The sequence below is a fragment of the Gracilinanus agilis genome, chromosome 1 (assembly GCF_016433145.1).
Source record: "Gracilinanus agilis isolate LMUSP501 chromosome 1, AgileGrace, whole genome shotgun sequence".
Taxonomy (NCBI): Eukaryota; Metazoa; Chordata; class Mammalia; order Didelphimorphia; family Didelphidae; genus Gracilinanus; species Gracilinanus agilis.
Window position 1 is genome coordinate 727,917,457 of NC_058130.1, and position 27,579 is coordinate 727,945,035.

Consider the following 27,579-nt stretch of genomic DNA (forward strand, 5'->3'; position numbering starts at 1 on the left):
GAATAGCTGTAAGGGGGCAGTGATAGTATGTGACAGGGGGCGGTAGGCCAAAAAAGTTTGGGAACCACTGCACTAGATGATAGGTTCAGGTTTCAGAAGTATCCTAACAAGCAAGAACATTGGGCTGAGTTAATAAAACAAAATACAGTGGAGATAAATGTACAGTCTTACAGTTGAATTCTTAAAAATTGACTTTATAAGTACTTAATGGGGGGGTTGTAAGTAGTTGACTTGAAAAAAGTCCAAGGGTTTTAGTGTCTCACAATTTCAATGTGAGTGAACTGTCTGCATGACAATTAAAAAAGCGAATACAATTTTGAGCTGCCTCAAGAGCAACATAATTTTCAGGACTAGGGAGGTGATAATCCTTTTGGTTCTACCCTGGTCAAACTCCATCTGGAATGTGATATGCAGTTCTGGGTGGCATCTTTGAGAAGGATATTAATAAATAGGTAAGGCTATAAAGAGGACAACTAGGATTTTGAAGAGCCTTGAGCTCATGCCATCTGAGGAATGATCAAAGGAACTGGATGTCTGTTAAAAAAACAAAACCCCCCCAAAATAAATGTTTAGCCTGGAGAAGAGGACCCTTTGATAGCTGTTTTCAAATATTTGAATAATTATCCCACAGAAGAAATTAGACTTTATTTTTCTTCAGAAGACAACTAGGAGTACTGAGTGGAAGTCACAAAGAAACTTTCCAACAAACAAAACATACTAACAACAAGAAGTATTAAAAAATGGGATGGGGCTTGTTTTAGAATATGATAGGTTTGATTCACCTTCTCTGAATGTCTTCAAAAGCAAAGATGGATGACCATATCTTGGACATGCTGTGGAGGGAATTCTTGCTCAGATTTAATGGTCTCTGAGGTCTTTTTCTAGCCCTAAAACTGTAATTCTCTGACTGCAGACCCAAGGTTTTTTAAGTTACTCTTCCTTTTCATGAAGCTTGCTTGTATAAGGTGAGTCTGAAGCCCATTCCCTAAGAGAGTTTCTCAGAATGCCATGTCTACAATGTGAAAGGGAATTCTTGGTTCTCTGTGAGTTCACACCTTACTTGATGCTAGGTGAGAACAAGCCAGAAATTTAAGAGTTCACACACTCAGAAAGGTGTGATTCCAAAGGTGAGAACTTAACTTGGAAACTGTGATTGGCTCCCGTGAAAAAGGCAGGGACAGGGACAGGAAACCACCATAAAAGCCATGAAGGAAATTTGGTGAAGGAGTCTGATGGAGGCTAGTAGAGAGTGAACTCCAAGAAGGAGAGTCACTCCAAGAAGGAAGTCAGCTTCAAGAAGAAGGTCAGCTCATAGAAGAAAGTAGGCCTCAGGAGTCACCTTCAGCTCCAGTCATTGTCTTGGGTGAGTGGATAACTGGTTTTTCCTTTCCTGTCTTCTGGGGATAGTTTAATTCTGATTGAAGATTAACAAGTCCTGGCTGAGCCAAGCACTGGAACAATATTTAGTTAGATAGGTTAATGTCTTTTTCTATCCTTTTATATTTCTCTACTTTCACCTCTTTTATAAATAAAAGATTTATAATTTTCATAGATGTAGCCAAACCATTAATTTTAACACTTACAACAGGCAGTCTCAGTAGAAATACATGGCCTTTCAAGGAAACTACTTTGAAGAAGATCATGCTCTTTTGGAAGGGTAAATAAAGTCTGGTGAATGGGTTGCCAGATTATTCTCATTCCTTTGGTGGTTTTCAGCTTTGGTGTTTAAGCTGGAGAAATACAGACAATTCTTCAAGGGTCTTGGGAATGATGCTTACTACTAAATAAGTAAATCTCAAGGATGGTGGTTTCACAGTTTACATTTGTTCTTCCAATAAAATCATGCAGGGGTTAGAGTAATGACCCCAAATTTTAAATAGCTAGGAAGCTTTGGTGTCCTCTCCTTGGTCCATTCAAGGTACCTCTTTTCATTCACAAATGCATTTACTTTTCACCCATCAAATATTCTCTGCCTGCTTTCTATTAGAAAGAATGTTTTTGTGTGGCCTTTTACTTCACAAGATAAACTTTAAAGGCATCAGGTTAGGACTTCATCATACATGGCCTGTTTGAAATTTATTCTCTTATTTCTTGTAGGTGTATCTAATGTGACAATTTTGTTTAATTGTATATATTAGTAATTTTTTCAATTGGATGATTCTTCTTATTTGGGTTATATTTTATTGATGTAAATTAATGATTGAAATTGACTTTGAATAGAAGTCTTACTCACCTTTCCTTTTTTCTCTTTCTCTGGGGAAGCTTTCATTTAATTGCCAGTTTTTCCATTTAGCTTTTATTTGAATTGTGTTTCTAAAATTGGTTTCTCTTAGTTTTTTTCCTTACTTTGACTTGGGGTTTCTGGCAACTTAAATATTAGACTGATGTTAACTATGTGATCTTAGGCAAGTCACTTGTCTTCCTCTGAGCCTTTTTAGCTCTAAAATGTTATGTTCTAAGGCACGTTTCAAACCCTTTGTGTTCTAAGATCCATGGTAGCTCTGATATCCTAATCTCTACGATCTCTTCTAGCTCTGGCATTCTTTAATTTGACTCCACTTTAACAAGCTTGATTTTTCTCCAGGTACAGATGTGTGTAAATTAAAATCTTCCCCACTTAAAAGAAGTATCAATCTCTTTTTGCTCATTTCCCATATATATATCTCCCCTCTTCAGAGAGCCATCTCTTGTAATAAAGAATAAAAAAGAGGGATAAAAACAATTTAACAAAACTAACCAACACATTAATTGTTGGAGAGTATATGCAATATTCCACACTCATATTTCCTCATCTTTACAAAGAAGGGAAGGAAGTACATTTCTAATTTCTTAAAGGACAAGCTTGGTTATTATAATTGCAAAACCTTTCCTTCCCTTCTCTTTCCCTTTTTCCTTCCTTTCCCATTTCTATTTTCATTGTAATCATTGTTTTCCTGGATTACTTTGCATCAGTTTTTTTATAAATCTTCCTATATTTTCATGAATTCTTCATATTTAGTGTTCCTTATGGTGCCGTAACACTGTTATATTCTTGTATTTGTTTAAGCCACTCTTCCAACTAATGAGTATCTATTTCTAGTTTTTTTTCTTTACTGCTAGAAGTGTTATTATGAGTAATAAATTGCCTTCCCTACTTTTAAATTTAGGTTTATATAAAGAAAATATAGTCAACCATAGTTTTTCTAATTTATTGAATTGTCCTTGGCCCTGCTTTAATCTCATTTGGTCTCTTTCAAATACAAGGACCTCTGTTATACAAATCTACATAGGAATTCTGGGTAATAGCATCCCAAGGAAAGCATAATTGGAAGCAGCAGTTTGCTTTGGGAGAAGTAGGCAAGGCATTCCCAATAGGTAAAAATTACTTTAATGTTATCTGGTGTTTTAGATGATCATTTCCATAGTTTTCCATTTATGTGATAACTGGGTATTGAGTATGTGTGAATAAAGCGATTTAAAGAAACTTGCAAAACATTCTTTCTTCAATGTTGATTGGTTCCAATTCATTCTCAAAACTTGGAGTCAGATATGCCAAGGCAATGATTTGAGGTCCTGGTATTTTAATTGTACTTGTAATTGTAGAATATCACAACCAGGAAGAATCTTAGAATTTGAAAGCTAAAAGGGCCCTTGGAATACAGAACATAAAATATTGGGGGTTATGGGAAGAACTTTGAGATTATCTGATCTAGTACATTTGTTAGATCTACTTTCCTTCCCAGCCATTTCAAAGCCATGCTTCCAGCCATATTCTTCCTCCTACTTGTTTGCATCTTCCTAGAACCTTAGACTCTGCTTCTGGGATACTGGACTCTGATTGTGGGGTTTCTCTTTCTCTTGTCTGGAACCAGGCCGCCTTATTTTCCAGTCATTTCCACACTGTGTCATCAGGAAAATATCCTCTCTCTTTTGTCAAAGACCCCTATTATGTGTTGACTTTCTCTGTTGGAATGTAAGCTTCATGAAGGTTGGGAATGTCTTGATTGCTTGTAGTTGTATCCTAATCCACAGTACCTGGCACAAAATACATGCTTAATAAATGCTTTATCTATGATTTCTTCATTCATTCATTTATTCCTCCTCACTTATGCCTTTTGGATCTATCTGCAAATACTGAACAAAAGTGGAGAGGGGAGGATGGGGACAAAATTACTTGTGCCTGGCAAATTCTTTTCAGATCTCTGCTGAAATGTGACTGCCAAAAAGCAGTCTTTCCTCACTAACATAGTTGTTAGTGCTCCTTTATCCCCATCCAATCATCATGTATCACTTTGTATGTATCTCATGTTTCTGGAGTAGAAAAAGAATTATTTAGCTGTTGTTATCTGTCTTACTTGCCTTACTATTTATAGTTTTCTGTCCTTTATTCTGACCATAGTCCCAAATTCACAAGAATGTTCCCTGTGTCAGGAAAAAAAAGGGTCTGTTTTGGCATGCATGGGTCAGAAACAAGAAAAGGGTCTATTTATGCTTAAGAAAATGCAATCTGAATCCCCTCATATCCCACCAGATATGCAAGGTCACTGTCTCTTCTTTTGGTTCCCATAGATCTTGTTTATAAAGAGGTGGTATCCTATTTGCCAGACACAGGTAACTTTGACTCTACTGATACCCTCTGTTTTAACTCATTTTTGCAGATGGATATTCTTATTGTGTTGGGTAACTGTCCTGTATCTGTTCAGACCCTTTTTTCCTCCCCAGTTTCCCAAAACCCTGAACTCTCATATGAATTCTAAGTGTATCTTTTGGACTTCGTCTCTTTTTTAATTTCACAAAAGCCAGCCTGCTCCACTCTACCTCTATCTATGCCCCCTAGATTTATGGATTGTTAACTTAAATTTCCAAGTGAACAGTTGCAAAAAAGAAAACTCTGCCCAAGTTGCCTGATAGCCAGAGTGGATTTGTTTGCACCATATAACATTACTTACTTGTAAACTCGGTATTTACCTAGTAGAGTTTAAGCTTCTTGAAGACAGATACTGACTTTTGTATTTGTATCCCTTGCACCTGATATAATGCCCAGGATCCATTAGATACTTAGTTAAAAGCTTGTTGATTGACCATTCTGTGAGATGAGTAAAGCCATGCTCTAGGAATTTTTCCCACTGGAGTGATGGCATGGCTGTACATTTTTATTTCTTAAATCTTTACCTTCCATCCTTAGAATCAGAGTATTGGTTCCAAGGCAGAAAAGTGATAAGGGCTAGATAGTGAAGGTTAATAACTTGCCTAAGTTCACAAAGGTAGGAAATCTCTGAGGCCAGATATGAATCCAGGTCTTTCTGTCTTCTAATCCACTGATCTACCTAGTTACCCCCAATTTAAACCATCTGTATATGCTGGACTTGTTGGAAAGTGAGGAAAAGAAATGGTGTAGTTGGAGGAGAGAGGGAAAAACTGAGATCCAGAAATTTATAGAAAGCTGGATGGCCTTGAGCAGGTTATGAGAGATCTTTCAGAAACTAAGTCTAAGAGCCTCTTAGCTTTAGTTTTGTCATAATAGTGCCATTTTTGTGTGGCAGATGTTGGACAAGGTCATATTAAACATGTTCTCAAAAATCCAAGTAAAGTGGCAGTTAAGTAATTCAATAGGCAGAGATCCAGGCCTAGATATGGGAGATCTTGGATTCAAATTTGGCCTCAGGCACTTCCTAGCTGTGTGTCTGGGCAAGTCACTTAACCCAGATAGCCTCACCCTTATTGCTCTTCTGCCTTGTAACTAATACTTAGTATTGATTTAAAATGGAAGGTAAGAATTTTAAAAGCAGAAACAAAAAACCAAGTAAAAGAAAATGTTTGAGAAAGATCCCATAAGCTTAAAATGCAGCCAGCCTATGGGAAGCCTGAGGAATTTCTTGCTGGGACCATTGATTATGTTACAAATAAATACTGAAGAAAAGGCAGGACGTAAAATGAAAATAAGAGATCTGATGCTTCATCTACCTTTCTTACTTTATTATGCCTTTTCAAGTCTTCATGACCTGAGAATAAGTGGGTTTGTGATCTTGCTGCCCAGGTTACCTATATATGTATAGCTGTTTCTCTTCAAGAGAAGATTGGTCAGATATATTGTGGGTAAATACTGAGCTTGAAGACTCCATAAGTGCCATACTTCCTTTATATAGCCAGAATCACTAAGTTGTCTAACAGAGTCTGGGAATCTGTAGAATGAGTACTGATCTGGGTCTATAGGGACTAAAAAACAGATCAAATCCATTCTCTGCTACTGATCCTGCCATCTTATCTTACTTTGACATAGAATCATAAAATTTAGAATTTGAGGGAACCTTAGAACGATCCAGTTCAACTCCTTCATTTTACAAATGAGGAAACTGAGGTCTAGAGACATAGGCAGCAAGGAGCAGAACTTGGATTCAGGCCTTGGTGTTCTGATTCCAAATCTGGGGTTTTTTCCTTGCCTCTGTAAAAATGAGGGGACTGAACTAGGACTTCTGAGTTTCTTCTAGCTCTTAAATTCTGTTCAATTTAAATAGCCCAAAGGACTACATGATATATATTACAGTGTTATATTGTATACAGAGAAGAGGGAAGTGGCAGTCCCAGTTTACTCTACTGATTATATTGCATCTGAAATGTTAAAGGTTCTGGGCAACACATTTTAACTTTTTAAGATTGGCAAGCAGGATGGCAAAGGACCTAAAATGGTGCCATATGAGGATTGATTTGATACAGCTTAGGATATTTTGCTTAGAAAAGAAAAGTCTTAGGGACGCTGTGATATTTAAAACCCAGGTATTTAAAACCCTGTCATTAAATGAGGGATCAGGCCTGACCTTAGAAAGTAATGGGTGGAAGTCTGGGAGAGGCAGATTTTAGTTCAAAGTCAAAAGTATATAGAAGTGTGATGTACTCCTTCTAGAGGTTGTAGAGGAGATTCTCTGGAAAGTGTAAAATGTATTAGATAGACTTGAGGTTTCTTTGAGAAATTATGTGGCATGAATGGTGTGAAGAGCACTGGACTCAAAGCCAGGAAAGCTCTTAGTTTGAATCATGTTACTTATTGGTTGAGTGACTGTGGTTAGTTCCCTTTACCTTTCATTTGAAGTTGCTTTATCTGTAAAATGGGTATAATACATGTAAAGCTTCCCTATCAGATATCTGAAACTGGATGTCCCATAGACATTTTACACTTAACACATCCAAAACTGATCTCCTTGTCTTTATCCCTTTGTGGTAATTTTCTTATTGCTGTCAAGGGTATCACTGTTCTCCCATTTGAGTCCTCTAGATTCACAACTTGGGTGTCATCTTAAACTCCTCACTCTCACCACTCATCACTCATCACTCATCACTTATATTCAGTCGTCAGGTCCTGCCATTTTTATCCTTTTTATACATCTCATGTGTCTTGAATACTCCTCTGACACTGCAACCATCCTGGTGTGGGCCCTCATCAGCTCACTCTTGAATCTGCTGGTGGGTCTCCCTGCTCCAAGTCTCTCCCCACTCCAGTCCCCCTTCCACTCCCTGGTGGTTTGGCTCCATGTGCCCTAATTTGAGTGTCTCTGGAAAGTTGGAACCCTTAGACAGCTGCATTGTAGAACAGATCTCCAAGTTTGACAGAACTTCTGCATAGGTTCTAGGTAGCCTGACTGCGCAGGTGTGAGGGGTGTGTTTCCATGAATACCAGAACTCACTGAAAGAGCCTTTTTCACCATCCTGGATGAGAAAGAGATCAGTTTGAAATGACAGTACTGCCTACACACTCTAGGCATTCAAAAGCAGATGAACTGGTGTGCTGCCAACTACCATTCATCATGACAATTGTGGGGCACACCTACGTTGGCAGTGGTGCTGGTAGCTTTTTTGAAGTAAGTTTTACACCGGAGCCCTGTAGGGGACAAGCAGTTGTGTGATGTTAGGGGGAAGGAAGCACTCCACCCTGAATGTTGGTCTCAAAATGAGTACCAAAGATGAGGCAGGCCTTCTGGACTACATCTCAGTGTGACTAGGTTACTTTCATATTACTGATCTGGGAGACTTCTTGTGTTTGAAATGGAAATAGGCTCTGAAGAAATGAGACCTGAAGAATTATTCTTTATGGAGAAAAGCCACTCTTTTGAGCTCCTGTTGACCTCTTCCCTGCAACACTCCAATAGTCTTTCTTCTTTCTTTGACTTTTGACATTTAACATGGGAGAACTTTAGGGTACTGGAGTTAAAAACACATTGAATTTGGAGCCAGGGTAGGGCTTCCAGTCCTGTTTCTGCCACTTTCTATAAGTCTCTTTCTCTTCTCCTCCTGTTTTCTTCATCTGTGAAACAGAAGGTTTGTTTGTAATATGATGACACTGATTCTGTTTCCTTGGCTTCAGAAACACTTGGCTCTATAGAATTCCTTCTGATCATTTCTCCTCCGACTTTTTATCTTCTGCACCATTGTTGTATAGGTCTTTAGGACTTTATCATTATCTTTGTTCTTTCCTTGCTCTCTCTTTCCCCTTGGAAAACTAGCCCACTCTTTCTGGCTTCAACTTTCATGCTTCTTTGCATGTCACTCATAAATCTAGTTCTCAGATTTTCATATTTAATTCAATTAAATTCAACAAACATTTATACATTCACTATGTGCTTTTATGCTGGGGATTCAGGGGTAAAAAATGACGGTTGGTACATCCAAGGAGCTTCCAGTCTAATAGAAGACATGAGATGATTACACAAAGGATCTATATCATGGGGAGTGCTCTGAAAGGAAGGGAGGAACATGAACAGTTTGGGGAGGTGGGCAGGTGGTCTCTTCCAATGATTATAGGACAAGCAGTCATGGAAAGAAGGAAGGACAAGCAAGGACTGAGAGAAAACCTAGTTTAATTGGAAAGCAAAGTATATGTGAGATTAGTATGAGATGACAGATTGGAACCATTCTGTGTTGGGGCTTGAATACCCAGGTCAAGAGTTTACACTTTGTTCAATAGGCAATAGGTGGTACTGAAGTAGTTGTTTATTATTGTTTTTTTAATCCTTATCTTCTTTCTTAGAATCAATATCATGTATTGAATCTCCATCTCCAGGCCTGGCTCTCTCTATCCACTGAGCCACCCTAGGTGCCACTACTGAAATTTTTGAGAAGAGTTACATGACTATAGCAGTGCAGTGCATTAGGAAGCCTGGCTGATTTGAGCCAGAAGGGACTCCAGAGATCATCTGGTCCAACTTCATTTTACAGATTTAAAAAAGTCTAATAGAGGTTAAGTGACTTATCCAAGATCACACAGAAGCAGCAGAGCTAGAATGCAAATCTAGGTTCTCTTGATTCCAAAGATAGTACTCTTTCCACTGTACCACCATGCTTTTCTAAAAGCCTGCTGTATCCAGCATTCCAAAGACTCCTGTCCAAAGACAAACCAGGCTGGATTGGTAATTTACTTAGCTTCTGAGATCAGTCATAGTCTGACTGTAGAAAAGAGGAATCTTTAGGCAGCAGTGTAGATGATGGAAATTGGAAAGCAAATATACTGGAAGCAATGAAACCAGTTAAGAGACTTTTATAATTTTCTAGGCCAGAAGAGAGAAGGCCTGAATAAAAGTGATTGTAATAGGTATTGTATGGGGCATTTTTTGGGGGGGCGGGGCTAGGCAAGGTGTGCTTCATTCATTCATTCATTTATTTTTTAATACTTTTTATTTTTTAGAAAATTTATCATGGTTACGTGATTCATGTTCTTACTTTCCCCTTCACCCCCAACCTCCCCCCCGCCCATAGCCAATGCGCATTTCCACTGGTTTTAACATGGGTCATAGATCAAGACCTATTTCCAAATTGTTGATAGTTGCTTTGGTGTGGTAGTTTCGAGTCTACATCCCCAACCATGTCTGCATCAACCCATGTGTTTAAGCAATTGGTTTTTTTTTTTTTCTGTGTTTCCACTCCTGTAGTTCTTCCTCTGAATGTGGGAGTGTTCTTTTCCATAAATCCCTCAGAATTGTCCTGGGTCATTGCATTGCTGCTAGTAGAGAAGCCCATTACATTCGATTTTACCACAGTGTATCAGTCTCTGTGTACAGTGTTCTCCTGGCTCTGCTCCTTTCACTATGCATCAATTCTTGGAGGTCTTTCCAGTTCACATGGAATTCCTCCAGTTTATTATTCCTTTGAGCACAATAGCATTCCATCACCAGCATATACCACAATTTGTTCAGCCATTCCCCAATGGAAGGGCAGACCCTCGTTTTCCAATTTTTTGCCACCACAAAAAGCACAGCTATAAATATTTTCGTACAAGTCTGTTTATCTATGATCTCTTTGGGGTACAAACCCAACAATGGTATGGCTGGATCAAAGGGCAGGCATTCTTTTATAGCCCTTTGAGCACAGTTCCAAATTGCCATCCAGAATGGTTGGATCAGTTCACAACTCCACCAGCTGTATGGGGCATTTGTTGAAGAGGTAGAAATGATTTTTCTATGATAGTTGATTGAATGTGTGACATCCAAGGGGCAGGAACAGGATAGTCAAAGATCATTCTCAGGTTATGGACTGAAGACAACCTCTTCTTGCCAAATCCAGTGTTCTTTTCTCATTTTCTTTGATTTCTCTTTGATATTTGGACTTTCTTCTTGAAATTCTTATCTTCTTTGGCTTCTATGACACTATAATATTTTGATTCTTTTATTACATTTCTGAAATTGTCTCCTTTCTGGGAAACAAAATTTGTATCTCAGATCTTTGTCATTTTCACTACTGCTTGTATCTTTCACTTATACCCCAAGCTTAATTAAAACTAAACTCATAATCACCTTCCCCCTCTATTTTCTCCTCCCACTCATCATTTCTTCTGAAAATGGGACCATCAATCTCCTAATTATTCTAGGTTTCATACCTCAACATCTTTGATTCTTTCACTCCCATCATATATTGAGTTTGGTGTATGATTTTGTCTTCCAGCCTTCACCCTTCCTTTGGGTTCTTGTGAAGTTGTACTTGGATTATTTCAAGTCTCCCCACTATTTCCTCCTTGCCTCTCACTAGTCTTTTTCTCCTCACCATTTTCTCCTGGGAATCCTAAACTCATTTTAATTAAGGACTATGTTCATTCACTCCTCTTTTCAAAAACCTCAAGTGGTTTCCTATCACAAGATAAAGTCTTTGCCTTTTAGTCATGGATTCAAGTCCTGTACATGACTCTACCCTACTGTACAGTCTACTATCAATCATTATTTATTAAGTCCCTAATATGTGCCTGTCTATCCAGGTTTATCTCACCAGCTCCCCAACAGGGCCTCTCAGTGCCAAGCCTGGTTGGATTTCTTATTGCTTGTCCTACCTGCCAATGCTTTTCTGCTAAGCTTTTTGTTCTGTTCAGTACCCACCTCCCCCCAGGCCATGTTCTCATGTCTCCATAAGCCTCGAGGGGCTTGCTCAGGATGTCATTGTGGAGCTCTACATCTCTTGGCATCAAATTGCTTTGGCCCATCTTCAACTCTTATTTCTTGTGGTCTCTTTTTTACAGCAAAAATTTTCCTAGTTTTTGATATATAAGGAAATAGTTATAGAGATGACAAGAAGCTGCCTGACAGCATGATTGTTCCCTCTCCCTTTCTCCCACCCCCATCTCTCAGAGGAGCAATATTCCCCTGCCAATTTACATATCCTGTACTTAGCACTTGATTTTTCTAGGTTATATATATAATCATTTGATAATTAGATGCCATCATAGAACTTAGAACTTACTGTTCTCTCAGTCCAATTTTAAAGTATTTTCTAAGATGGGCAGCTAGGCATTTATAGTTTTTGTTTGTTTATAGTTTTTGTCTTCTTGACTATTTTTTTGGGAGAATAAGGTTTTCTCACTTTTCTTTTCTTCTTAAACCATGTTTAAAACCGACACTAAAGGAGTCAATAGCTTTTTCCTTTTCTTAAATAGCAATTGAAAGAGGATATTTTGCTAATGCTACGTGCAGTGACTGCAAATGAAACACTGCCTGTTGGGAGTGTAGTACACAGCTACTTACAGTTAATGGGCAGATTAACTACAAGAAAATGTTTGTTCATCTAACTATTTTTCTTATTCAATATTTGTTTAATACCTAAGTTAATCTTTTGTTGTTGTTCAGTTGTTTTTCAGTCATGTCCAGCTCTTCATGATCCCATTTGAGGTTTTCTTGTGTAAATGGATTTTTTAGTTGGGACTTGAAGGAAGTCAGGGAGGTTGGGAAAAATGATGAGAAGGTGGAGAATTAATTCCAGGCATGGAGGATAGCCAGCAAAAATATCTGGAGATGGTAGATGGAGTATCGCCATTGTCATTGGATCATAGAGTATGTGGAGGAGAGTAAAGTGTTAAAAAAAGCTGGAAAGATAGGAGGGGATACAGATTATGAAGGCTTTTTGAAAAAATCTTTAATCTTTTCTCTTAGAATCAATACTATGTATTGGTTCTAAGGTAGAAGAAGGGTAAGAGCTGGGCAGTGGGGGCTAAGTGACTTGCCCAGGGTCCCACAGTTAGGAAGTATCTAAGGTCAGTTTTGAACCCAGGACCTCCCATCTCTAGGCCTGGCTCTCAATCCACTGAGCCACCTAGCTGCCTCCATAAAGGCTTTTGAATGCCAAACTTTTTTTTGGGGGGGGGTATGAACTTTCATGAGGTTAGTGGTGATATCAGTGTAGAGGCGGTGACACATAAGAGAAATTTAAAGGATGTTATCTAGATTATGAGTCTGGGGTACTGTGAAGATGGTTGTATCCTCATTAGTAATAAGGAAGTTAGGAAGAAGGGACCATTTTAGAGAAAAGATGTATTCTGTTTTAGGCATGTTGAGTTTAAGATGTCTGAGGCATTCCAGTGAGACTGGCAGTCATGAAAAGTTAGGGCTGGATAAATAGATCTTAAAATAATTTGCATAGAATGGGAACTAATGATGCCCCCAAATGAAATAGCACGGTGGAGGATGAAGGCCCATGTCAGAGTTTTGGGGGAGACATTTATGTTTGGTGGGTGTGATCTAGATAAAAATCCAGGAAAAGAGACTGATAGTGGTCAGACAAGTAGGAAGTCAAATTGTTAATGTTAGATAAAGAATTTTGAATTAACTGATGGTAACAATTGAATCGAGAAGATGATGTCATACACTGAATTCTTAGGTAATATGTATGCTTGTCCTGGTTAGAAGACCAGTTGTATAAGGAGGACAGAGGAGTTGCCTTAGTGGTACAGAAGGTCCTACTGATAAGCTATGCAGATTGTTATATAACTTTGCCACAGAAAGACTGACCTGTGAGTACAAGAGGGCTAATTCAGGGGTAGCAGTGTCCCCATTATAGATTTATAGAAATGCCACTCCCAACATATTGTGAGTGAACACATATATCAGTTACTTTGTTTAAGTCTGATCTTTTCTTTAGGAATGCTTGAAAAATCTCCTATTTTATTAAGTGACCATACTTTCCCCTGAAAGAATATAGTCAGTTTTGATGGGTAGATAATTCTTAGTTGTAAACTCAGTCCCCTTACCTCATCAGTTACTTTGGATCTTACAGCACAATATAGTAGAAACAACCAACTGCATATGAAATTCAGAGTAATACTTAACACTAAAAAATAATTTTACCAACCTCAATTCAACTACATTTTAGAAAATAGGGTCATTGGAGAATAGAACATTGCTGTAATTCTAAGATACTCATGTAACCATGATGATATATTGATTATAATTCGTACTTTTTGATTAAAAAAGACTATGACTTAGTTATGACTTAATTTAAATTGATACATGAGCTTACAATCTTGTAGAGGGATTTCAAGAAAGATCATTAAACAAATCAGATCATCAAATTAAATCACAGCATAATGTGGAGAGTTCTAAATGAGGAGTCCATCAGGACACTTGGATCTTTAGTTCTATTTCACATTATTATTTTGGACAAGTCATATTGTATCTCTGGACCGCAGTTTTCTCATTTGCAAAATGAAGAAGGTGGGCTGACTAATCTCCAAACCCCTTCCCAACTCTTAAATTCTGAATTCTAAGGTTACTCTGATACCTGCTCTAGCATTCTTTGATTCTAGTTGCCATCTAACTTACTTTTGAGGGAAAGGAACCATTTTTACTTTGGGTTTTTTGAAATATCTTTCATAAAAGAAAAATTGGTATTTATTGTGTTGGTTGATGACCTAGCTTAGAACATCTCTAATTGCTAATAGGCTTAACCAATTAGTTATTTAGTCTCTTCTTTAAGACCTCCAAGGGTAGGGAATCTATTAACTTTTAAATTTTATTTTAATTTAAATTCTTTGTTGTTTTTTACTTGACAAATGTGGTAAAACATAAATATTCCCATATAACACAGAAGACCAGAAAAAGAGGATTGTGTTTGAATTGTCTCCATTATGTACAATTGACATTTTAAAAAAATAAAACCCTTATCTTCCATCTTGGAGTCAATACTGTGTATTGGCAGTAAGAGTAGGCAATGGGGGTCAAGTGACTTGCCCAGGGTCACACATCTAGGAAGTGTCTGAGGCCAGATTTGAACCTAGGACCTCCTGTCTCTAGGCCTGGCTCTCAATCCACTGAGCTACCCAGCTGCCCCCTACAATTTACATTTTTAAAAGCATACAGTTAATTCACCCTGTGTTGCTCATGTCTCCCTCTGAACCTTCTCATGCATGTGGTTTTTTTTAATACTTCAATATTTCTCTCTTTCTCTCTCTCTCTCTCTCGTTTTTTTTTTTTTTTTTTTTTTTTTGCTTTTGGCATCCCTTTTTCTAGTTCTCCTTCCCTTCCATGCACTTACCATTAAAAATAACAAAAACAAAAACTTTGTTTCCTTTGCAATAAGTAATCATAAACAAGCAAAAAAATTATCCCATGTAATAAAAATAGGTACCTCTGTTGTTTCTTGAGTCCCCTCACCTCTCTGTCAAGTGTTAGTTAAAACGTTTCATCAATGGATCTTTGAAATTGTGGTTGATCAGAGTTCTTAAATCTTTCAAAGTTGTTTGTCTTTGCAATATTGGTAGTTATTATATAAATTGTTCAGTTCACATTCCTTTACATCTATTCTTGTGTGTCCTCACCCCAATCTCCTCCTTCTCTAACTCTTTCTGCTCTATCTAAATTGAGACAAAGAAAAATAAAACTCTCATATCAGATATGAACAGTCGAGTAAAACAAATTGGTTGTGTCTGGAAAATATATATCTTATTCTTACATCTTTGGCTCATTATATAGAGGTGGATGAAAAGCTTTATCAATGGATCTTAAAAATCTTGATTGGACATGGCATTGATCAGAATTCAAGCCTTTCAAGGTTAATTTTCTTTCTGGTGGTGTTGTTGGTCACTTCACTCTGTATCAATTCATATGTCTTCTCAAGTTTCTTGAAATTATATCTTTTATTATTTTTTCTGATTCCATTATGTTATGTATCATAGTTTGTTCTGCTGCTCTCCAATTGATGGACATTCCTTTGTTTCTGGTACTTTGCTACAACAAAAAAAAAAGCTATTATAAATATTTTTGCATATATGGGTTCTTTCCATCTTTGATCTGTTTGGATATCAGCCTAATGATAGTATCTCTGGGGCTAAGACTATGCATGGTTTTTAGTGACTTGAAGTTCAATTTTGCTTTTCAGAATGGCTAGAATAATTGACAGTTCCATGAAAAGTACATTTATTTTGCGTTTTTTCCCCTATAGTCCCCCCAACAATTGCCATTTTCCTTTTTTTGTTATCTTTGCCATTCTGATAGTATTGTGGGGGAACTTGAAGTGAACCCCAGGTTTGTGACAGATTACCCTTTGCAAGAATGCAAGACTCCAAAACTTGGCTTAAAAATAAAAAGAGAAATTTATTCATTTGGAATTCATGTTGAACAACTAAGGTGACAGTGTGCAGGTGGAGCACTGCCTCCTAGAGGAGATGTTTTCTGGGCTTCCTATACCCTTTTGATAATAGGGACTATTTGACTAGAGAAGGGATGATGATGGCATGTTATTGTGCCTCTGGAACCTGAGATGGATCTTGTGGTCTCCAAGTCAAAAGGGGAGTGAACTGTCCAGTTTAGTGGACAATCAAATATCAAGAGCAAGCTAGGATGCTCTTCAAGAATGAAGGGAGAGGCCAGAGGGCCTCAAGGTCACTTTCATGAATGTAAGGCAAAACTGAGTCTTTTATGTTCTGTAACAATCTGTGGTGTTAGAGTATCTGGGGAAGCCTGTACCCCCATATCAGTAGGTTTAAGGTGGAACCTCAGAGTTATTTTTATTTGCACTTCCCTAATTATTAGTGATTTGAAATGTTTTTTTATATGTTTGTTGATAATTTGAATTTCATCCATTGAGTATTGCCTCTTCATATCCTTTGACCATTTATCAGAGAATGGCTCTGTTTTTCACAAATTTCACAAATTTGTTTTTCACAAAAAAATTTCACAAATTTCACAAAAATTCATAAACAAGTTCCTTATATATCTTGAATATGAATCCTTTATCCCAGAAACTTGCTGCAAAGGTTTTTTTTAAACAGTTAACCGTTTCTCTTTTCATTTTAGTTGCATTATTTTGTTTATCTTTTTTGATCTTTTCTATCCTTTGGTGGCTGCATATCTGTAGATGTGATAGGTATTTTCATTTCTTCTTTAATTTGTTTTGATTTTTGCTATCTAAGATAGATAGCTGTTTGAAATTTGTCTTGAAACTGTTAGGCAATGAAAATATCACCTTAAAATGCTGCACAACATGCCACCTTGCTTCCAGATTTACCAGTTACAGGAGAACCATTAAACAGTTGTGAACCTTTAGTGTTCATGGCTGAAAACCTCAAGATAATCTCCTGGACACTCCTTTAGACAACCCAGATCTAGTCTTATTTACTGACGGTTCTTCTTTCATGAGAGATGGCATAAGCTACACTAGAGCTGCTGTAGTCACAGAAGCTGCTACTCTCTGGTTAGCTTCACTGCCCTCAAATAGGTGCTGAACATGCAGAACTCATAGCTTTAAAACATGCCTGTATAATTGCAAAAGATAAGAAAGCAACAATTTACACAGATTCCAGATACACATTTGGATATACTCTGGCTTCAAAGGGGATTTTTTATTTTTATTTTTAATTTTTTTAAAAAATTTTTTTTTTAAAACCCTTACCTTCCATCTTGGAGTCAGTACTGTGTATTGGCTCCAAGGCAGAAGAGTGGTAAGGGTAGGCTATGGGGGTCAAGTGACTTGCCCAGGGTCACACAGCTGAGAAGTGGCTGAGGCCAGATTTGAACCTAGGACCTCTCGTCTCTAGGCCTGACTCTCATTCCACTGAGCTACCCAGCTGCCCCTTTCAAAGGGGATTTTTAACTTCACCTGGGAAAAGTATCACAAATGCAGAAATCATTAATGAAGTTCTTTCTGCTCTCCAACTACCTGAAGCCCTAGCTGTAGTTCATTGCTCTGCACCATATGGGTGGAACTGACCCTGTCTCTAGAGGGAACCACCAGGCAGATGCTGCTGCAAAACTTGCTGCCTTAAAGGGCCTGAACTAATTCTAACATTGGCAACTAGTAACAAATCAGATTTATCCCTTTCTTATTATGAAAAGGAAGTGAAAAAAATGGAAACAAATAGTGACTCCTTTGCCCCAGTAGCTAGGTTTTTAGGTTTTATCAAAAATTATGCTGCTGTGTTTATTTGCTTCTATATTTTGTAGCTAATTGCTTCCATTAATCTTCTCTTTGACCACTACCAAATGATTTTGTTGATTACTGCTTTGTAGTTTGAAATCTTGTTGTACTAGGCTCCCTAGCTTTCCCACTGGCTTTCATTATCTCCTTTGAGATTTTTGACCTTTTGTTCTTCCAGATGAATCTTCTCTTTTTCCCCCCCTAGCTCTACTATATAATGCTTTAGTAGTTTGGTATTACACTGAATAAGTAAATTAACTTAGGTAGTTATTATTATTTTTATTATATTGATATGGCCCAACATGAGTAATTAATCTCTTCAGTCATTTAGGTCTGTCTTTATTTCTATAGGATTTTTTAAAAATTATGTTTATGTAGTTCTTATATGTGTCTTGGAAGGTGTATTCCCAAATATCTTATACATTCTGTAGTTATTTTGAATTGTTACGTGTATATTTGATCTAGTTTGGGTTTTATATTGATAGCTGATTATCCTTATCAGGTGGTATAGATAGGCTTGAGCTGTTAAGTAACCTAGTTGTAGATGGTGGATGAATTGGCTGGACACAGCTTAATCCAACACTTATTTATTTATAACCATGAGGATGGATGGGGACAGGGTAAAGGAGGTAGAGATAAAGCAGGAGATATATTATTCTAATACTAATATTCTAGATAAAACCCCTCTTCTAAATCCTCACAGATTTGCTTCTTGTTCACCAAGGGTGAACCTCCTTAAAACTATTCTCAACTATCTATCTAAGACCCAATTCTATCTATCTAAACTTATTCTAATATAGGAACTTCAAATATTATTAACCTCCTTAAATTATTTATCAAAATTCACAAGTTGTCTCAACTAACTGACCAATATAATTCCCAGCAGGGAGTCTGATCCACATGCTGTTCTAGTGAAAGCAAACAGACTCCTCTACTCGCAGCTGATTCTCTCTTCAGAACAGCTCTCACACCAAACAAACTCTTTCCAGCTTCACAGATGTTCTTCCAACTTCTCAAAGTTAATTTTAACTGAAATTATTAACAGATAATTCCAAAGAAAAGTTTCCAACCACCTGCTCAAGACAGTAAGTTCTCTAACTGCCTATCCCAACATGCAAAAGTTTCTTAAAGTGACCACTGTGATTTTTCCTTGGCCCTGCCTTAAAGGGGACAAGTTAAAAATCCTTTCTCTGTTATTGATCTCTGCTTCTAATTTTGTTAGATAACTAATTAAACTCAACATAATGGAATTTGTTTCTGTTTCTTTTTGCTAAAATTTGTTGGTTTTGTACAAATAAACTCATGATTTATATTGATGTATTTTATATCCTGCTACTCTGCTGAAGTTACTAATTATTTCAAGTAATTTTTTAGTTGAATATCCAGAGTTCTCTAAGTAGACCTTCATTTCTACAAAAAATCAGTAATTTTGTCTCCTTCTTGTCTACCTGATTCACCAACTTGTTTTTGTGATATTGCTATAGCTACTTTAAAAAAAAACAACTTTAACTCGGGGAGGAGGGTTGGGGAGGGAAGAGTGGAGGGAAAGAACACGAATCATGTAACCATGGGGAAATATTCTTAATTAGTTAATTAATTAAAAGCTTTAGCAAATAATAGTGGTGATAGTGAATATTCTTGCTTTCTTCCAATCTTACCAGAAAGACCTATAAGCCTTTTCTCACTACATAATAATGCTGGCTTTTGGTTTTAAATAGCTATTATTTATCCTGTTAAGGAAAGCCTTCTTTATTCCTATGCTTTTTAGTGTAAATAATGGAAATAGGTGATGTATTTTGTCAGTTTTTTCTGTATCAATTGACATATTAATGCTTTTAATTGTTTCTATTAATATGGTCTTTTATGTTTATAATTTTCCTGATATTGAGCCAAGCTTGTTTTCTTAGTATAAACCCAACTTGGTTGTAGTCTTGATATTTTTTAACATGTTGCTTTAACTTTTTCCTTAATATTATTGTATCAGTTTTCATTAGGAATATTGTTCTATAATTTTCTTCCTCTTGTTTGGGTATTAAGATCATATTTGTATCAGAGAAGAAATTTGATAGGATATTTTCTTTTCTGATATTGGCAAACAATTTATATAGTATCAGAATTAATTTGAAATAATATTATTATTTGAATACTTGATAGAATTTATTTCTTCTTCTAGTCCTGAGTCCCCCCCTTGGAAGTTAGTTTATATGAATGCTCTGTTTTTTTGTTCTATCAGTCTAAGTATTATATTTTGAAAATATCCATTTTTAAGTTTTGACATGTAAGTAGTTTCTAATAATGACCTGTATTCTTTTTTATGTTCCATTTTCATTATTAATATTTACAATTTGGTTTTCATCTCTCATTTTTAAAATCACACTAGCTTATTATTTGTCTATTTTTATTAGCTTTCTCAGAAAATCTAGTTTATCAATTCAATTTTTGTTCAATATTATTAATCTCTTCTATGACTTTCAGAATTTCCATTTTAGTCTTTAGTTGGGTTTTTATATGTTGTTTTTCCAGTTTTTTTTTAGTTTCATGCCTAATTTATTGAGCTGTTATTTTTGTTTTCATTTGCTGAAAGTGTTTAGTGAAATACATTTTACTCTAATGATTACTTGACTATATCTGATGGCCATCACTCAAGGGACCCCAATCTACTTTTGAACAATTCTAATTGTTAGATTTTCCCTCATAATTGAACATTAACATTAGATGAATTTAATATAAATTATTAACATTCTGATTTTAGCATTAGCAAAATGAAATGGGTTATATTTATAAAATTGGGAAGGATTGCCAGTACACTAGATTATAGGAATACAGGTTTAAAAAAGGAAGGGAAATAAGAGGCTATTGAGTCTAATCCCTTCATTTTTCAGATGAGGAAACCTAGCCTTTCTTTGGGTTAAATGACTTGTCCAGGGAAACAGAAGTAGTATTTGGAAAATTTACAGCACAGGTCTTCCTGAGTCCAGCACCTTGTTCACTTTGTAAGAAACACACAGGTTTTGATAGTCTAGCCCAGAGGTTGGCAACCTTTTTGGCCGTGAGAGCCATAAACGCCACATTTTTTAAAATGTAATTTCGTGAGAGCCGTACAGTGCTCACAGTGCGGCTCCTGTAACAGCGCCTGAAAAAAAATGGACTTTATGGCTCCTGCAGAAAGAGCCATACGTTGCCGACCCCTGGCCTAGAGCAGTGATGGGCAAACTACAGCCCACAGGCTGGATGAGGCCCCCTGAAATGTTCTATCCTGCTGCTCGACGTTATTCCTAATCTGACAAATACAACGAGTAGGATACAATACAATGAAACTTCAAAAGAGCTGCCTTAGAAACAGACTGACAGATGAGCATTTCCTTTCCTTTGGCCCCTCTTTAAAAAGTTTGCCCAGGGGGCAGCTGGGTAGCTCAGTGGATTGAGAGTCAGGCCTAGAGACGGGAGGTCCTAGGTTCAAATCCGGCCTCAGACACTTCCCAGCTGTGTGACCCTGGGCAAGTCACTTGACCCCCATTGCCTACCCTTATCAATCTTCCACCTATAAGTCAATACACAGAAGTTAAGGGTTTAAAATTAAAAAAAAAAAAGTTTGCCCATCACTTGTCTAGAACACTGCATTGTATTGAATCAAATTAGGTGAAATTCATTTGAGATGAATATATGTTTGGGTTCAAAATATCAGATGAATAATTATAATATGAGGGAGTGGATAGGCAGTAGTTCTGAAAAAAGAGGGATATTTGGAGGGATGGAGAGTGGTTTAGTATACTAAAAGCTCAATGAAACAATGGCACACATTATGGCAACATAGGTGATGTTAGGCTTAAAAGAGATTATACATGGGGGTAGCTGGTTGGCTCAGTGGATTGAGAGCCAGGCCCTGAGACAGAAGATCCTGGGTTCAAAATTGGCCTCAAACACTTCCTAGCTGTGTGACCCTGGGCAAGTCACTTAACCCCCATTGCCTGGCCCTCACTGTTCTTCTGCCTTAGAACCAATACACAGTATTGATTCTAAGATGGAATGTAAGGTGTTTTTTTTTTTTTTAAAGAGAGATTACACATTAAAAGGGATGTTACATCTAGAAATAATGTAAGCTATAAAGTCTATTGTACTTTGCCCTGGAGTATTGTGTTCAGTTCTGGAAGCTACATTTTTGGAAGGACATTGATAAGCTGTAGATTATCTAGAAGGTTAAGATGGTGAATGATCTACAGATCATGCCATATGAGGCTCAAGATCATTTCATTTACATTCTAGGGATGTTAAATGGAAGAGAGAATGAAGAGGGGAAAATTAAAGCTATTGATTTCAGGTAGATAAAGGATTATCATGTGAAAAAGAGGCATAAGATTCTTTCTACTTGGCCCCAGAGGCTAGAATTGTAGCAGTGGATGGAAATGACCAAGGTACAAATTTATCATGGTATCAAGAAAGTCTGCCTCACAATTAAAGCTATCCAAAAGTGGAATGGATTGCCTTGTGAGCTAATGCAACAGACCATTTGTCTAGCACAGGGTAGAGGGAATACTTTTTTCAGAAAAAGTCTGGACTAGACCAGTGGTTCCCAAACTTTTTTGGCCTACCGCCCCCTTTCCAGAAAAAATATTACTTAACCCCTTGGAAATTGATTTTAAAAAACTTTTAATAGCAATTAATAGGAAAGATAAATGCACCTGTGGCCATCACTGTGCCCCCCCCCCCATCACTGCAGCACCCACCAGGGGGCAGTGGCGCCCACTTTGGGAATCACTGGACTAGATGGTTAGGAAGGTTCTTTCCAACTCTGAAAATAGGTAATTTTCTGATCATGAGACTTCATTAAATGCTCTTGAAGGCTTCTTCAAGCTCTACAGTTTCATATCCTAAAGGATCTTATAGTTCTAATGTTTATTTTTAAGCCTCTTCTAGCTATGACATTTTATGATTCTAAAGCACAAGTATACTAATCATAAAATGAAAATGAGGAAAAAAAACCCCTTCTTTCCACCCCACCCCACTCTGTATTTAGCTTAGAGAGTCCATCTAATAACATTAACTGAAATCACATGAATGGCTACTTTGGGAAAGACTCTCATTCCCTGTTTTTTTGGGGGTTATAATATATAGGAAGAACATTGGACTGAGGGAATGAAGAGGTAGAGTCAACCCTGGCTCTGGTGTTAACTGGATGTGTATCCCTGGGCAAGTCTCTTCACCTTTTAAGTCACATTTCATATTTCCTGTGAAAAATGAGGGTCTTAGACTATTTTTTTTTTACACTTTTGGGATCTCTATTTTATAAACTCTCTTGTCTTTGTTAGCTTAAGTCATTTCTTCATTTGTGACATTTATATTTTTGCTGTGGGGATGATTCATGGCTAAAGACTGACTTAAGGAAGAAAAAGAGAATGAGGAGGTTCTTTTAAAACATAGATTTTGTAATTCATGCAAAAAATATCTTGTAAGGATAGGAGACAATAAAATACATATCCTCCAATAATATGAAATTCTTGAGGTTCGTTCTGGAAGGTTGCCTTTGGGATGAAAGAGATAATCTTCCCACTGTGAAAAGCCCTCTGGACTAGGAGTCATATTCAGAGATCTTATTTCAATACTTAATAGCTGTATAAGAATACTTAATATTCTACCTCTCAAAACCTTGTAGTACTTTGCTATGGAGCAGAGGCAATAGTCCTTTACTCTTTGTTTTATATATTGTTTTGAAGAAAATGTTTTGTAAACTTAAGAGCCTTATAAAAATGAAAGTTTATCATGATTATGTTTTGATTTCTAAATGCCCTTTTTATTCTGATATTCTATGAGTGACTAAATCTCCTTAGAATAAAGGATTCTTGTTAAGATATGGATCGGATAAGATGCCCTTAGAAGTCCAATGGAGCTTTATGATCTTTTTGAGGTCCAATGTAGAGACATTCATGATTAGTTACTAGGAGCTTCCAATAACTTTTCATTCTTCATACTAATAAGCAGAGGGGCAAAATATGAATAGATATAATAGAAGAAAGTGTCATTGCAAGCCCCTAGGTTCAATTCCCACCCCCCACCCCCCAACCTGCCTATACACTTGCAAAATTGGCTGATTAAAAATATTCATTAAAGTCTTTCTCATGAGTGGCAGTGACCTCTAATTTTTGAAGATCCTGTCAACGGAACACAAGCTCTGGTTTACTAGCTGGAAAGACCTGGAGATGGACTTTTCTGTCTGTAAGACATTTTAAGGACCAGTTTCATGACGTTCTGAGAGACTCATTACCGACTTGGCAGCCAAATGAATAATTTTTTTTTGCCACAGCATTTCAGGATTAATTATCTCCTAAGGTATGTAGAGAACTTGGTATGGTGATAATAGGTCTTTTGAAGTTTGAATAAATTAGGCACAAATCTTCAATTTCTCCTTAAATAATCTGCTGTTGAGGCCTGTTGTATGAAGCAATCAAACAAAGGCTGGAAAGGAAAGGAGGAAAGATTCCTAGCTCTGCCATGTACTAGCCACAAAACCTTAGCCAAACCTTTTAACCCTTCAAGTTTGTTCATATGTAAAATTAGGATAATACTAATATCACTTCACTGAATGGACTTTTGTGAAAATATGTTTAAAAAGTGAGCTATGATGGTCATTACCTACTCTTCATACTAGATTGGTTTTAGTTTGCCTGTGTTTTGCCCTGGTCAGATGGTGTTACCTTTTATGCAATTTCTGAAAAATGGCCTTCCAGGCTTTGCTTGAAGGACTTTAAGAGTGTAAAAGTTTGAGATTTGGACCTTTGAAATTCTCAAGGCAAATCTTATTTTATAGATGGGGAGACTCAAGCTCAGATAGGATGAAGGACTTGTCCAGGCTCCTCAAAAAAAAAAAAAAAAAAAAGGCATTGGTAGCACAGGGGCCTACATGTCCCAGCCCTGTATTCACACAGCTTTCAAAGAAGCTGTTGGTAAACTGGAGGCCCGCTTCTTCTTAGGCCCCTAACTTCCAGAATGATAATACTTTAAAGTGGAAAGAGAAATATGACTTGAAAAACAAAGAAGGGCAAACTCAAACACTATTTCTTATTTTCTTTGTCAAAAAGAAAATACAGCCCAGTGTAGAGTCTCCATTGTAATGTAGGTTGGTGTTAGTTACTGGAGAACATTTACCTCAGGGAATCCCAGCCAGCAATCACTTTTTATCCAGGTCAGCCTGAGATATCTCCTCAGAGAAATTAACTTGGAAGAGACACTTAGCATAATTTTGAAAACTCCCTATTGGAGCATGCTTATCAAGCCTGATTTTGGCATTAGGTCTGTATCTTGGTCTGGTTCACATTTCTTTTGTGATAGTATCACATTGTATAGCATTAGGCTCTCACCAAATAACATATCAGCACCCAAAATACCAAATGTTAATGCTATTAGAACCAGATTTCCCAAGTAATTACTGCATCACCTAGTCTCCTGCCCAGCACTATTTCCTAATTTGCCATCTAACCTTAGGTTAGCGTTGGAGTTTTGTTACCTTATAAAAATGGTCTTTCAGGTCTCTAACAAGGCTCATTATAAACCTTTGTATGCCCAAATTTTGACCACATGTTACAGGATATTATCTTGTATTTTGATCATAAATCCAATCTCTAAAGTGGATAAAATAGTCATTTAATCCTCTTTTTATTCTTTGCATACTGAAATGTTTGTTGATGATTAAATCCGTTATTAAAAAAGATTTTTTTAAAAAGCCAAATGTACAAACCAAAAAATACCAAATGTTAACATGCCCAAGCTGTCTGGGTGTAGCTGCGGTGGATGCAACTTGATGACATATTAGAATGTGAGGCACTTCTCAAAAGCTGGTATTCTCTGAGCTTCAAGAGAAACTTGGGCTGGAAAAAATGGGGACTGGACCTTGTACTTGATTATATGGCTAACGTTTCTGTGATCATATTAAAGTAGTCTGGTGTGGGGGAAAGAGCCATGGATTTCATGGCCAAGAATTTAGGCTTTTCTACCTCTGTGATCTTAGACAAATCATTTAACCTTCCTGAGTGTTAGTTTCCTTAATTGTATAATGAGGATGTTAGAATGGATAATCTTGAAGGTCTCTTTCTTCTTTAAAGCCTATGAACTCACAAAGCAGATTCTGATAGAATATTTTGAGTTTTAGAGAGCTCATATAGCAAATGGTTATAGAAATGCATTCTGTTAGAAAAGAATGGAGAGCCCGGGGCACAATTTGTTTAGTGGCCAGAATGAGGCCTGTTGTGGGCTATTTTGTTTTCTAGAAGCCGGAATGATTTATTGTGACAGTTTGCCTTTTTCTATTCTATTAAAAGGACTTTTTACCCATGGTGAAAGCGTGTGTGTGTGTGTGTGTGTGTGTGTGTGTGTGTGTGTGTGTGGTAATTCCTGATTTTTGTGAATGTGAAATTCTAGAATACATTTTAAGGGAGAGTTGGGGAAATAATAGTTCACATTTATGTAATGCTTACAACTTATTCTCTACAAAAAATTTCATTTGATCCTTACGACAGTTTTGTAATATAGCTAGTATATTATTTATATTTTGCAAAGGGGGAAACTGAGGCTAAGAGATGAAGTGACCTAGGGTAGCTAAATGACTTGTGTATGGTCACATGAATAGTATTAGAGATGGTATTTGAACATCTCAATAGCATTTCTAAGATGTTGACCCCATCAGGACAATTCTGTGTAATGAGATTCTGTTATGTGAATTTGTACAGGAACATAATGTCTCAGTATCACTATATAGAAACTTTTCTAAAGCTCTCATCCTGACTCCAGGCCTGGTGCTGAATCCACTGTGTTACCTCAATGCCACTTGAGCTAAGTCTTGAAGGAAATAAAGCCTGCAGAGTAGAGGTGAGAAGGAAGTGCATTCCAAGCATGGAGGATGGCTGGTGCTAGGGCATGTAGAGAGGTGGAGTAGTGTGTGAAGAAAAACATGAAGGCAGGCTGACGGGGACCATCAAGAGTGGGAAAGAGAGCAGTATTAATGAAGGTAGGAAGTTAAGTTGTTGGGCAGGTTTCAAAAGGCTTTGAATACCCAACAGAGGAGTTTCTATTTTATCTTGGAGGAAAGAGAGAACCACTAGAGCTTATTGTGTAGGGAAGTAGCAAAGGTCAGGCCTGTCCTAAAGGAAGATCCCTTTGGCAGTTGTGTGGACAGTGAATCAGAGTCTGACGAGACTTGAAACAGAGAGGCTAGAATAGTAATAATCTAGGCAAAAGATGATGAAGGCCTGAAATAAGGTACTAGTAGTAAGTGAGAAGAAAGGAGGGCTCAGATATAAGAGATATGTGGAGGTAGAAACATCAAGATCTGGCAAATAATTGGATAAATGGGGTGAGAGAGATGAAGGAGTTGAGGTTAACGTGAGGCTTTGAGCCTGAGTGACTGGAAGGATGGTGGAAATTTTAGCAGAAATAGGGAAAGAAGTGTGAAAAAAGAGTTAGGTTCAGATATTAAATTTAATTCATAATTAGTAAGATATGGGTAATTGGTAAGGCAAATTGCTAAGTTTTTCTGATAGTAATAGAGTCATTGACTTTAGGACAATGAGGTCAGAGCTACAAGACACCTTAGACTTTGGAAAGTCAGAACTGGGGAGAGATGATTATTACAGTGTTATAACTGGAGCTGTCAAACCATAGTCTGAGCCCCAGAGAGCACAGAGGAAAAGTGATATGCTCAGGTTTCCTTATTTCCCAGTTGGGGATCATAATATTTATAGATGGAAAGAAGTTTTAGAGAGAACTCTCCTACTTGCGGGTCCCCCTCCCCCACTTCAAAGGGTTCTTGAGAGCGTGAGTGAATTTGTGTGAAAATGCTTTGGAAAGTCTAAAGGGTCACATAAGTACAAGATTGGTTGTAAGCAACAGGAACTCTTAAGAATTGAGAATCCTGATTGTACCTTTGTTACTATTATCTTGAACTTAGAACTTGGGCTT